This window comes from Belonocnema kinseyi, chromosome 2 (assembly GCF_010883055.1).
Source record: "Belonocnema kinseyi isolate 2016_QV_RU_SX_M_011 chromosome 2, B_treatae_v1, whole genome shotgun sequence".
NCBI classification, from domain to species: domain Eukaryota; kingdom Metazoa; phylum Arthropoda; class Insecta; order Hymenoptera; family Cynipidae; genus Belonocnema; species Belonocnema kinseyi.
The window spans coordinates 64,731,829-64,746,170 of record NC_046658.1 but is presented as its reverse complement, the minus strand read 5'-3'; positions in this window follow the sequence as shown (position 1 = coordinate 64,746,170).

The following is a 14,342-nucleotide window of genomic DNA, read 5'->3' as shown; positions in this document are numbered from 1 at the left end:
TTCGATTCAACTCTGACCCCATTTTTGCTCCTTCTTTCCTTTCCGTACACTTCTTGTCCGGAAGAGAGGTTGGATGGCATTTTGTTTCGCTCTTCTGTCATAGGGAATAGGATAGGATGACTGCATAACAGAACTCGGCCCGGTACGAGACTGAATGCCATTAATCATCCAAGAGTGGAAACCTACGAAGTAGAGGGTGCATTGAAATCGATTGCCACCCACGTGAGACAGCGATTCAATGCACTTTATCTTCTTTTTTGCATTCACTTGGATTTATCGCCATTGCTACCAGCGTTATTGTTAAAAATTAGGTTCCCTGCAATAAAAGTATCTGGTTGCCTCAACAGCTCCGCCATTTATCATCCAACAATGTGGACCGATGAATATCGGTGGATTTTAAGTAATGCAAGATACTGATACATTTCATTCCGTTTTCGTCCTAATTTGTTCGAGATTTCATTCAAAAGTAAGTCACTCAAAAATTTTCGCAAATTAACTCGAAGATAGACATATGTTGTCAATTAGCTGGAAACAACGTTGAACAAAATGAACTGTTCTACTCAGAAATGCCAGACTGTACGAGCATATGAACATTTACGAGTCAGCACTTTTTTTTATCATATTTCGAGTTCGTAAAATGAGACATGGGCAATATTTAAACTAAAAATATCTTTCACTTATTATTTTTAAATAATAATAGAATACCCATTATTACGCATTATTACGTCTTGATAAATAATAATTGCAGCACTTATCAAGAATATCGCAGCAATAGACGTCATTGAAACACTGTAATATTTAACTAACAACGGTAAAATCTTAAAATTTTATTATATAAAACTTTTATTAAATACTTTATTTTCATTTTAGCATCAGTTGGAGTGAAATTTAAAACTTCGATTATTAGTTAGAAACTGAAGTTAAATTTCAAAATAACAAATTTTTTTCAAAGAGACTAAACTACTTCGAAATAACATGAGTAAATGTTATTAACATTTATTTGTGAGAAATATTTCAAATGTCTAATTACATCTTTGGCAAGAATTCTTAAAAGCTAGTTAATATCAATTTTCAATTGAGATTTTGTGTGATATGAAATACGAGATGATAATAAAAACAATGCTAAAATAAAAATCTTAAGATAAATAATCATAGGAAACATTTTTATTAATTCATTAACTACTCAACGCTCCGATACTTTATCATCTATAGTAATTTCGTTAATGAATAAAGGCGATAAAAAGCCGCTACTTTCCACGCATTAATGTGGAGTTTGTGAATGCTTAAAAAACCTTTGTTCAGAATATTATAACTTTCATCTAACATGTGTAAATCAAAGGTTAATATTAAATAACTTTCAAGAAGCTTTTTTAAGAATAATGATTTTCTTCCATGAAGAAATATTCATTTGAGACTTATTTATACTATTTGCTATTAAAAGTAATAGTTGCTGAATTTTAGCGTAATTTTTTTCCTCACAATATTAATGCTGAGGTACTAAATAAAAACAGAAAAAGCACTTATTCCAATGAAACCATTTACCCCACCTCTGAGAGCGGGAGGAAGGGTATCTTTAACATTTTAAATGAGAACCTATATTTTTATTACAGATTCAGATTTGCGAAAAATGACATTGTTCATCATTCAAGGAATTCGATTCCAAAAGGAAGATAAAAAATCGAAACGTTCGATTTGTTTGGGTTAGTTAATGCGGGTTGTTTTGTTTAGGTTCGTTGTGCTGATTACGTTCCTTTAGGTCTGATTTGGTATCTTAGTTACGTTCCTTTTAGTAGGTTAGGTGACTTAGTTTCTTTGATTTGGGTAGTTTGATTTTGTTTGTTTTGTTGATTGCGTTTATTTGATTATGTTTTATTAATTGCAGGCATTTAGTTTCGTCGTATTCGTTGCGTTCGTTTGGGATAGTGTTATTGGTTACGTTCAGCTGGTTTGATTAGGTTGTTATGGTTACATTTGTTTGTATTGGATATGATGTGTTTACTAACATTTTTAATAAAAATCCAAACGAATGTAACCTACAATACTATCGTAATAATAGCACCAATCCAACCCGAATGAACGTACGAAGCACAAATAAACCATCCACAGAAAAAGAACTAAGACACCCAACCCAACCCAATCGAACGTAAGTAAGATACCAAATTCAACAAATAAAAAACAACCAAAAAACCGTTTGTCTTTTTTTATTTTTCGTTTAAAAGCGCATTCCTCGAATGGTCAACAATGTTATTCTTCGCAAATGCATCGCCATCTGGCGTAAATGAAAAAAAATTCAAATAAAACATTTATATTTTTTCATGGAGAATCTAAAACTGACATAGAAAATATAGGTTCCCATTTAAAAATGATAATTTACCCTTTCCCCTCTAACCCTCAGGGGGTGGGATGTAGGTTACATTTTTTAAGAGTCGTTTTTTACTCTTAAAAATTAAATGTTTTTATTACGGGTATTCTATTCGTTGGGTGCGCATTTCTTGGGGTACGTCGATGTCTCAAGATAAAAAAACATCTTGTATACGAATTAATTTTGACAATAGTTATACATCGTTGTAGAAAAAATTAATTTAAAGAATCAAGCAATTAAAGGATTATAATGAAAAAGTGCACCAAAACTACAGCATAAATGAAGATAGCCAAATTCTAATGACTAATCATAATATAATTAATAATAAAATTATGCGAGTATTACGCGCAAAGTGGGCGGAGTGATACGCAAGTGAACTCTTCTTTGAAGTTTAAAGATTCAACCCCTCGATAAGTTAACATACATTGGATTTAAAAATGAATATGTAAAGATGAAAATATTAAGTATTTGACATTTGAAAATGCTTGCGAATGCAAAAACAACAAACATTGTACATTTTTGAATTAAAGTGATAGACCAAAATAATAAATAAAATAATGAAAACCTAATATTTGTTTATATATTATAGTTGCTTATCGTACATAAGAAATCGTGAATTTATTTTTGAAATTTGACAAAATTGAAAGTACAAACGTGTTTGTCTACAGTGCTGTTTGGTTTTCAAATTTCAGTAAGCCTTTCCCTGTTATTTTCTATTTAATATTTGCCTTAAGAAGGTGTAGCGTTTGGGGCGTCTGCATTCAACGCTCTGAAAGAGTAGGGGTATCTGGTAATTTAATCTAATCGAAGTTAATCTTTAAATTACATGAATGTTCTTAAATAAAACAAAAATGTGAAGAACAATTTAAGATCAAGTGTTCTCGCACTAGTATCAAATAGTTTGAACTCCTTATTCATTGTTTGATTGACTATTATATGAAATTAAATTTAGATTTTGTATTTCAAAATAGGAGGGGGATCAGCTTCAGTGTATCAGGTCACTTTCAGGGCGTGTTCTTCGAAATTTCATAAATTGTCCCAAGGGGTAGGGGTAATTAAAAAATCACTAAAAAAAGCGTCATATAATATGTGAACGGTTTCTTTAAAGGTCCCGAATTGTGGGTTAAACTTTTTTTAGTCGATAAAAAAATGAACAATTATTTTTACAACAAGTAAAAGAAAATAGGGTAATCCGATAAAAAAATTATTTTGTCAGGCTACCCTCGTGAAACGTGTTGAATTAGCGCTGGTAGTGGTTTCGCACATTTTTGCCTAAAGGGATAACGATTGTACGTAAGATAAAAAAAAGTGTTTCTCATATATAGGACAATATTTGACGGGGTTAAAGTCATAATCTATTAACAGAGATTGTAGTTGAAAAAGAACCGACCTGTTGTCTGGGTGCTCATGTCACTTATTCGTGGTCGAACACGTGGCCACGATTCGTGGAGCTTCTCCAAGTAAGTTCAACGGACCCGAAAAAGCGGCCGTCCGAATACACGACCGGGGAGTATGCTGTGACCCAATTAAATTTTGCGCCATGCGTCTCTTTCCCGCAGTCGGCAGCCCTCGTGTCACGTATTCCCTTTCTCTCGGCGCGGAGCAACGGCACAGATTGTAAAACTCGCAACATTTTCTACCAGCCACGCGAGCAACCCATCGTTTCACGTTTCATTCCTTCACCTTTAGAAAATGAACGACCTTTCTGATATTAGAAATTCTCTTGAAAGACCTGAAAGTGCCCATTTAATTAACATTAATGCGTGCGGTTTTCACGTGAATATTCCTAATTAATTAATCCTCTTTCGCAATTATTCTGCTCTACACTTGTAGAACTTCAAGGTGTGAATAGGAGAGAGAAACAGGAAAAAACCCGTGAAATTTATTCAGTGAAAAGCCACTGGGAATGGGTGAATCTACAATATTACTTTAATAACTTTTTCTACTGAGAAATTTAGGAATATAAGGTAGATGGACATTTCGGTGCAATTTCACTGATAATCTCTTCAAATGCATGCTGAAAAACTCCAGATTTCGAAGAAAATACGTAAATGGTATCTATAAACATTATAAAACATTTATAGGTTAATTTACGCTGAAAGAAATAATTCTAAAATACACGCATAATTCTGGTTATTTCAACCATAATGTATTGCTCGCTCAGCTTCAGCGATACGGTGAGCGTATTTTATCCATACCATAATTACTGAAGCAAAATTACTGCTTCAGTCATTTGTTTGAATATATATTCTAATCATAAGATGGCTGTAGTAGAACGAATTTGTACGGCTGCGCCAGACAGAATTTGGTTGGGGTAAATCAACCATACGCACGGCTCTCAGCTGCACCTCCCATTGAGGAGATCTAAGCATACCGTTCGGATAGTCTAATGCTATGCATGCCTGGTATAAAATGCTAATGAGGATGCATTCTCCATACTGCAGTGGAGTTGAAATTAATTTAAAAATTTGATTTTTTTGTACTTTCGTTATTATTAATAATATAAAACTATGATTTCGTTGAAAAGTATTTTTCAAAGATACACGGAAAAAAATAAAAATGGTCTTTGTTTTACATTGCGTTGAACTACTCAACGACATGTGTTATAAAGTTGTATAAAATTTAAAGGCAGGGTGACGTACTTTAATACTTGTTCACATGTTCGAGAAAACAATAATTTGATATTAAACAATCACTACACTATTTATAATTGCACCCTATGCAAATTTTTATTTGCCACGGGTTTTCCCTCTATATGTTTCGCATTCCTTGCGTCTAAAGCCTCGCGGCTAACCTAGCTTCAAGTATAAAGAAAAAAATCTAAAATATAACCTACAGCTGTGCAGCACCGTCTGCAAATTTTTGTGACCCATTCTATGCAAAATGTTACGAAGCACAAATTATTATTGAATATTTTATGAAATTAAACAAGATTTTAGCTAAATTAAAAAATATTTCAAGATATTTTAAATTATTTTAGAGAAATCAATATATATTTTAAGAAATTTAATCGATTTAAAATGATTTCTACAAATTTATATTTTAAAATTACTTTAAAATCTTAAAACTCATTTGAATTCTACTGACATTCCTTAGAAATTCTTCAAAATTACTTAAAATATCTTAAATTCATTAAAAATATATTGAACTCTTTTAAATATTTTTCATTATTCTTAAATCTTTTGAAATTCAATTATAAACTTTAAAAATGTTTAAATCAAATGATTCTCTTTAAATCCCTTGAAATTCCTAAAAATCTGATTTAATACTTAAAAATATTTTTTTATTACCTGAAGATCCTTAAAATTTTTGAATTTTTTAAAAATATTTTAAAATACTTTGTAATATTTTTAATTTCTTTACCGATTTTTTAAACCATATCAAATTAATTGAAATGCTACAAAATTCCTTAAAATCACTTTGAATCTTTTGCACTCATAAAAAGTATTTTAAAGTCTTTGAAATCAGACGTAAAATGACGAAATTTCCTAAAAATCCTGACCTATTGAAAAACATAAAATTCAAATATTATTCTGAAGATACAAAAATGAAAGGCAAATAAATGTTAAATGCATAATTTATTTAGAAATTGTTTAATAGAATATTTAATAAATCTTAATCTCGTACAAATTTTGGAGTTATGTATTCAAAAGCTTCTTCACTAACCTCATTTGCTATAAAACAACTCTGAAGACGGCGACTAATGCCGAGGCGACGCCCACCTCACCGGCTCATCAATCTCGCATAACATGCACGGCACAATACATCGATTGGTATGGCTGAATCAAGCAAACAGCTTGATGCTCAATGCAACACTTAAACGCAGTGTTCTTTCAAATAGATAGTTGATAGGAGTATACGTCCAATACTACTATGATACCGAGGCATAACATTTTTGTACCCACACTATAATATTTGGATATTTTAATCATATAATATCTAATACTACACTTTTCCCAACTATCATTTCAGTCAAACAAACTTGCCTTGTCATATTAGGCTTGGTGATTTTCTTATTCGTAGGTTATAAATCTCAAATTCATATGGCTGAGACAGCACAATTTTCTTTCTAATTCAGATATAAATTCTCAAGCAAACTCGGATTGCCATTAATCTCAAACTATTTCTTTTAGTGTTCACATTAAATAAATTTTTTACATGAGGAGTGTAATTTCTCAGGTGGTACCACCCCAAAATGCAAATCCGTCCGATTGGCTAATTGAATTTCTATCGGATGGAACTTAGTAGAACAATAGTATATTATACGATCTAGAGCCGAATCGAAGGTGAGTTGTGGACGAGCCGAACACGAGCCGGAAAGGACCGGAAGATGAGACGATGGCAAGTACTATAAACTTCATAAGAGTCGCAACTGTTTACTTTCATTGCCTGTTGCGCATGATATTTTTCGTAAGAAATACAAGAAATTTTCGACTAGAAAATAACGAAAGAAAATTTTTCGGAAATTATTCTAATTTTTGAAATTCATGGTAAAATCACCAAAAATTATCGAAATTTTTTCTAAATATAAGGCATTCAAAGCTTTCCAAAGAAATACAAAATGCCCGGAAATTAATGGAAAATTGTTAAATTTAAGGAATTGCCAGAAAATTTATGGAAAGCTGCTAAATTATCAGAAGTCCCAGGTAGGCAAAAATTTCCAGTTACGGTCATTTATCGGTAATTTATGGTAATTTATCAGTAATGGATGGCAGTCATTGAAAGAAATTCCGAATCGAAATGCACGAGGGCAACATCAATAAAAAGTAATCTGGTTTAAACTGCGTAGACGCAGCAGCTAGAAAATGTCTTTTTATAACTGCTTTTTAACACGGCTTTAGAATTAGTCTCTTTCCGCGTGCAATACATATATCAAAAAGCGAAAAATTCATTAGTGCATTATAAAAATTTTTTCGTTTCGGTCTGTGTGAATTTATTAGACTTTAAACGACAAGACTCTTCTTTTAACGTATATATGTAACTTATTTAATTTTGCATAAGGCAAAAAATTACTTTGTTTTCCTCAGACTTTTTCACAATTTTTGAACAATTTTGGATATCCTTTTCTTTTGTTTTTGAGCAAGTAAACGATGAAGAACCGGATGCTCCGCCGCACAGCAGAAGGAATCGGAAATTTAACCGAGTTTAACCTTTTTTTTTTAATGCTGAGGACTAAATCCTACAGAACAACGTCGGGTCTGATTTTTTAATTTACCACTGTGGACTTTATTATTCAAACAAATAGAACGTCAAAATGGAACATTAGGTACGTAAATATTCAGTTTAACATTTAAGCCAGTTGTTATGAAAAACATATACAAACAATTACATAAAAATTGCCGTTTATTTATATTGCATGTATATTTTAATTCATTTTTCTAGTGGTACTTAAATCAGTAACTTTGTCAGTACCCGCGTGGAAAAGGTTCAATGGGTGAACCGTGGTTCAACATTGCTCAGAACTGGGATAAGTGTGGGTTAAACGGGGGGTAAGCGTGGGATAAGAGTGGAGTAAGCGTGGGGTAAGCGTGGTTCAAGATTGGGTCAATATTCACCCACGGTCGTCTCATGTTCGTCCCATGGTTGTGAACAATGGCTCAAGCATGGCTAATAAAATATGTAAATAAAATGGACATAAGCTACTAAGTTTTCTTCAATTTTCAGAAAGGATAAAGATTTTATTAAATTTTGAAAAAAATTTTAAGAAGGTCATAATTTACTAAATTTGTATAGAATTTTCAAGAGATTTTTCAAGGAAAAATGTACTTTTATTGGACCCTGCGAAATGCTTGAAGACATACTAAACTCACTTATATATTTTCGCTTTCTCAAGAGAATTGTTGGAGGGAATGAAAAATATCGAGAAAAAATTCTAATTTACGAAATTTGTGTATATGGACATAATTCACTTAATTTCACAAGAGAATTTGAAAAAAAATACTTTCATTGTATTTTGTGAAATCTTGGAAGATCGAAACAATTTATTTCTATTTTCTTGATTTTTTTACTAGTTTTATTGGCCTTTAAGAAATTTTCAAAAAGCAACATTTTTGAAGGTACTGGTTAAAGAACAATACACTTCTTTATGATACATGCATGATTTCAGCCCTTTTCGACGCCTATGAAGCGGGGCTAAAGCTCTACTTTTTACTTTCTAGAGAGTAAAAAGTGACGCCAGGTGTGAATAATGAAAATTATACATCTATAAGCTCACATTTTATGATGATCAGCTCACTCACCGTAGAAATTTTAAGGAAATTTTGCTTGCAGATAATAGAATTTTTCGTTAATTTCTGAAAATTGCCGGAAATTATTAGAAATATCTAAATTGAATTTTGGACATTTTATGGTGAGTTAGCATAAATTACATGTAATATTACCATAAATTACCAAAAATTTCATCCGGAAATGTTTACAATTGAATTTTGGGTAGTTTATGGTAATTGCCAATATTAGCCTGTAAAATTACCATAATAGATCGATAATTTTCATAAATTTCCGGAAATTTAAAGAAATTTGTAAATTGAATTTTGGGAAATTTATGGCAAGTGAGCATAAATCACCCGTAAAATTACTGCAATTTTTGCAAATGAAGAAAAAATATTTGTTTATGATTTGACTCTACTATAATATTCTACGAGAAAAATTTCTTCCTTTAATGAATCTCATAGGAATTATTTTTTAATTCGAATTATTTTTTAAATCGAATTCTTCTTTTAATTTTTTAATCTCTGAATGAAGTGCTGCTGAATCTTTCTTCTGCTTTTGCCTTAAATCGGCAATGTCCAGCTCAGACGACTCAGTTTGCGAATTAGGTCTTCTATTGTTGATAATCGAGAATGCTGGTTTTGCACAATAATTAGTGAATGTAATAGATTTGCACGTTGTTGACTTTTCATCATTTAAAATAATGTATTTTTACCTAATAATGTTCTTGAATTCCAAGTCTGTCACGACTTACTATAATTTATTTGAAACTACCATTTTATGAGCCTTTATCTAGAACCATTTTAACAACAATGGAATCCGTCAATAACCTTCAATTATCAGCAATTACGTTGCAAAGTTTAATAATTGTAAATCTATGTACATATTGACGAAGTGAAAGAAGAAAAGGAAGATTTAGTGTACCAAAAATATAAGGTAAAATATGAGCTGGCCTTCGAGAAATTTGACAAATGTGGAATATAAAACAGAAGAATGTTCGGTCAGTGATCAGCATCATATTGTTAAAAAACATTTAATTCATAGGATGTTTTCGTATTATTCCGGTAAATGGCTTTTGAAGTTCGGACGTTCACTTTGCAGGGGGTTCTATAGGCTACTTGTGATTTAATATACTTTTATTCAAATTTAATAACAATTTAAAGCAGTTTACCGTGCTTCTCGCTTAATTTATATTTCCACCAACGAAAATATCCCTGCATAGGTATAAGTGGTGAAAACCCCTCTTATTTCAATTGCAAAATAATTTTTCCTAAATATTTTCTTTATAAATTTACATTTCTTTATTATTAATAATCAATAATATTATTTGAGAATTACAAAGTTACTTATTTAAGTATGTTCCACTATTAAGATGCAAAATAATTATAAAATAAAACCCCTGAGATACCTGCAACATAATTTAGCAGAAAAAAAACTTTTTCCCGATGCTGAATTCCCATATGCTGAATTTTCATTCTAAATACTTCTTCAACGAGACGTTTAGGCATTTTTAATCAACATGAAGATTTTTGTTGCGTTTGAGCACCTGGTGACCATAATTGATTACATAAATTGTTTATAAAAATTGTTGTGCATTATGAACAGAATATTTATGTACCTAACGTATATCTACAATGATTATGATCGATAACGACTTCTCTCGAGTCTTTTTTTAGAAGAAACAATTATATTTGTAAAATTTCCCATTTTGAAATTCTATTGGTTCAGATAATAAATTTCACTGAGGGAAATTAAAAAGGCAGGCCTGAAGTTCTTCTGCGGAGTTTAATTCTGAAAAGTGGTTTAGAATTGTAGGGTGTAGTGGGTTATAAACAGTAAATTCCGATTCCTCCTGCTGCACGAAGTGGCAGCCGCGCGACCGTTCGCTACTGTTTTCAGGCCAGGGAACCCATGGAACACCGTCAAGCTAACTTCTTGCGTTAGATAATATCATACGGTATTAGTGTAACTGTTCTCTGCATTTACACTGTTGAGACATTCATCGTTAAAGTTACAAATATAAAATTACAATGCCTGAATCGCAGTTAGTTTTAGTATAATTTTGAACATTCTTCAAGAATTAACCCTCTGCCGTCCTTGTTATTTTTACTATCTCCGCTGTCCGAGTGGATCACCTGCGTCCAACCCTCTTCCACCAAAACAGTTTGCGATAAAAAAATAATTTGAAAATTCTAAGTTATGATTCAGATCCTCTATTTTAGCATTCAATTGTTTTTGAATATTCAACATTTTTGTTCCTGTTTTAAATCATTCTTTCTCTCCTGTAAAATTCGACCTGGAAAAATCGCCTGGGTCACGTATGACCCACGAGGACGGCAGAGGATTAAATCTATTAAAATTACATCTATTGATCGAACAAAATTGCTAAGAAAGCAGAAATATAAACAACAGACATGCGAAGACGACAAAGAACTGCAATTTTGAAAATTGAGCTGTATATAACAAGATAGAAGGGCGAAACAACATAAAATCCATCAACCTCACATTCAAATAAGTTAAACAGACAAACAGAAACACTATTTTCCTGTACGTTTTTTACACCATTTATAATGCAGGTATTGTAACAGGTAAAAATTTTACTAAAAAAATGACAGTCTCAACTCCGTAAATGCAGAGCTGTCACACTAACACCGTATGATATTATACAATGCAAAAAATTAGCTTGACGGTGTAATCGGGTTCCTCGGGTTTCAGATACTCATCGCTCAGTTATTCGTGAATAAGGAAAAATGCCAGTCTGTAACTGGACTATTTTATAAGAAATGCAATCTTTTGACTAAATTATTTAAAAAATACGTTCGAATTTGAGTAAAAGTTAAATTTATTTTTAATTTTCAAAAATGGGTGCAATATTTTGTAATTTCTATAAATGTTTCCAAACAGTTGAATGATTGTGAAAAAGTCTGGCGAAAACATACCAAGTAAAATTTTGCTTTATGCAAAAGGAAGGAAGTTATATACGTTTAAAGAAGAGATACCCTATAAAAAATCTAAAAATTGCACCTTGTCTGCCCTACTTTAGCAAATATTTGTTGAAACGAACAATGTTTGTACCGAGTGTCATCCAGTAGGACAAAAATCAACCAAACTTTAAGCATGATACGGCGAATTTGTTTTCTGGGGTTATTTCTGATCTTACATATAAATAAATCTAAATTGACCAGGGTACTAAAGATTTTAGAAAGACATATACAATTTTTTTAAGCGAACATTGAACCCTAAAATTAATAGGCAGAAAATGTGCAATAATATATTTGATTTTGAGACAACACTCATATCTAGCGAAGCTTATACTGTATGATTAGTTTGATCGAAAATGAACCTTCAGACGGTTTGATGTTACGTACAATTAAATCTTGCTAACAAGCAGCGCGATATTGTCTAAATTTAATCGCAAAAAGTGATATTCCTGAAAAGTTTAATTCGTGTACTTTATTTGAGCTAAATGAGCATAAAACGGTTTGCACTGATTTCACCCTTGATCGATCGATGTATCCCTGCATGATAAAACACGTGGAGTTTATTAATTCACAAATTAAAGCTACGGTAACAAATGCAGTAAAAATTTCTCATCGAATTATTTGAGAGTTATTTAATAATAATAATATTAGAGGTCCGGGGTTCGATCCCTGTGCCGGTACCTCTAGAAATTTTTCAATGTACATTTACCGCGGTTCTGGTGGTTTGAAACCCACCTTAAGCTGTAGGTCGCCCCATCGTGTACTTGACTTCAACCCAGTACGTCAATGATGGGATAAAATTCAGGCTTTGTCCAACATGTCTAGGCAGACTTTATCATCAGATCACTTGATTGCATTATAAAAATGCCCCCGTGACTGATGATATATACCGGGACAGCCCCGTGCAAAATGAGCAAATAAAAATCCAACTCTAACCAAAAATGCCTTCGACATGTCGCGCAGTATAAGCCTGTGACAACATTTCAACACAGAAATGTTTTTTATAATAATAATAATACACCTACCGAAGGTGTTCCCCTACCGAAGGCGTTCCCCTACCGAAGTTGTTCCTCTACCGAAGGTGTTCCGCGTTGATGTCGCGGTAGGGCTTGCGCTCTCCTCTCATGACTTTGGCGACAATGTTGGCGGTAGCATTGCTACTGACAGGGTTTCAAATCCCAAATAGGCTGATAACGAAGAGGAGAGGGACTAAGTAGAACACCAAAACCCATCAATGAAAAATGGAGAATATATTGAAGATTTTGAAACGCTTGTCACTTCCCGAGGATCGTCGGGGCGCCCCTGGAACCACAGCTGGGGGCCACAGCATGCGGGACGGTGGCGATGGTGAGCTGCGAGATGGTCAGGCAGATTTCACTAATCAAACAACTGGCTAGCAAGAACGTCTGCGACAAACGGTAAGCAGTGGAACATGAACTGTGCCTGCTGAGGATGCTTTGGCTAGCGCTAGCTATTTGCAGCCAACCACTTCGACAGAAATACCGTGGGATACCACAACGAAAGAGGAATTGGTGCGTCTCTATTACAAAAGTGCGAAGTTTGAAACAAACATGGAAAAAGGGCACAATTTAAGAACAAAATTTCCTGCCAAGTATCCTAATATACAAAAAGTCGCACTAAGAGATCTTATCGCTAAGGTGAAAGACATCAGGACCAATCTACATGTTACAGAAGACTGAGCAATGGAGATTAAGCAAAAGGTTGATTTGGCGTGGAAAAGCGACGACAATGAACATCAGTTAGAGAAAGCCGCATCAAACGGTCAAGCAGGAGCAATTGATGTTCTTCCTGAACCTATTGATGATCCAACACCAACACATCCTCCAGAGGCGGATGACCTTATACAACCAGAGGCAGAAGCAGAGGTTTAGCAACCAAAAAAGCGACGAAAATAGACATACTATATGAACAGAGATGTTATGCGCCTTTATTTTTTGGCAGAGAAATGTGGGCAAAGTATGAGGAGAGAACATTATAGACTCTTCTCACTTAAATACCCAGAACTAGCCACAAAAATAAATGAGCAGAATCTGGCAGATAAAAAACCCTGAATATTTTTAAACAGACTGATTTCGACTGTTGAAATAGCTGCTATCAAAATGGAAGTGGAACGGCAGCTTCCTAATGATGAGCTCGCCTTGGAAGATGTGGATAACGAAGACTTGATTTATGCTGAAGGCATAGGTGCTAAGGATAATGAACATCATGCACCGGATCCATTAAAACCACATCCGGATATTACTAACGATGATGTGGATAGGGAAATCTTAGAAAAACTACAGCACCTGGAAAGGAATTTCGGTCATGCTTTACTAGAGTTCAGATATGTAGAACTAACACTAAGGCATTCTCTGCCCAAAATGAACATCACAAATGATATGCGTGCACTAATAGCACATCTCGACAGCAAGGTTTACCTACGTGTTTGAAAGTAGCACAAACTGCGTTAAAGGTGCAAACTGTTGTATACTGTGCAGCTGTGGCAACCGTTAGAACGTTGGGCCGGAAAACAAGGCCTGCAAATGCAGTTTTTGTCCCAGCAAGGGATCGACATTCACCATAGAAGATCAGGTTGGATATGGATGTCAGCAAAGTAAGGTGCAAATTGGGTCAATTAACTCAATATAAAAAAGGAAATAGAACCAGAAAGCTGATCAACCATGTTACTAAAATCATCCACCCTCGGCACATCGAGACATTAACACCAGCAATATTGGATGAAATTTTAGACCCTCAACGACTGAGACTTGATGTTCTTACTACCAGACTGC